General features: G+C 34.4%; 1 non-coding gene across 1 annotated transcript; it reads right to left on the reverse strand.

The window, feature by feature from the left end:
• Positions 1-822: 822 nt before the first annotated feature.
• Trnav-cac (transfer RNA valine (anticodon CAC)) lies at positions 823-895 on the reverse strand. The gene has a single exon. It is a non-coding gene; the product is annotated as a tRNA-Val (tRNA).

Raw genomic sequence — 895 nt, forward strand, 5'->3', positions numbered from 1 at the left:
AATTTCGGCCGAGTATCAATAGTGACTTTACTCCAAAGCAACCTCCAAAATGTCGCAACTGAATCTGATACAGTTTTTAATTGATAGAAAACAAAGTGGAATCACAACCAGTTGCAATACATAAAATAAATGTAATAGTCGTTTAATCAAACGAAATTAAACTTTATCATTATGCATTAAGGTGTTTATTAAATGCATTGTTATTGTGGTTTGATAATACTAGCGGTAAGAATACAAACTTATAAAAGTAGATGTTCCAAACGATGTTACAATCTATCTCTATGTATTAAAGGTGTTTAGTAGACGCATCAATTATTTGTGTTTCTTGCGTACAATCGATATGAATGAATACAATGTTATAAAAGTAGTTGCGTCAAATGAAATTAGACTCTATGTTAATGTGAGAAGGTATATTGTAGGTCTGAGGGTTAACCGCGAACACCGAAGTTCGTAAATTGCGGGCATCTTCCTCTGTCACTCTAATTACGCCATAATTGGAGTAAAAAGGAAAGATGAGAAATGTTCGCGGTATGCTTTCTGTTACTAGAGGTTACATAAACGCTCGATGTTCTAGTTCTCACGACACATCACTAGATCTAGTAGTGATGGGATACTATTTGGAATATTACGATAAATTTTGCGGAGGGGGCGCCACTACCACAATCATCACCAAAGAACTACGTTTTATCAATTACAATTAAAGACAAGAAAATGAAAATTAAAGAAACATTTTAAAATAACCAACTTTTTTAAATTACCTATTACAATGACAATGCTTATACAGAAGATATCTAAAAAGTAAAAAAATACAAAAAGTTTAACTGTTTCCGCCCGGGATCGAACCGGGGGCCTTGTGCGTGTGAAGCACACGTGATAACCGCTACACTACGGAAAC

This window comes from Cydia amplana, chromosome 19, assembly GCF_948474715.1.
Source record: "Cydia amplana chromosome 19, ilCydAmpl1.1, whole genome shotgun sequence".
Lineage (NCBI taxonomy): Eukaryota > Metazoa > Arthropoda > Insecta > Lepidoptera > Tortricidae > Cydia > Cydia amplana.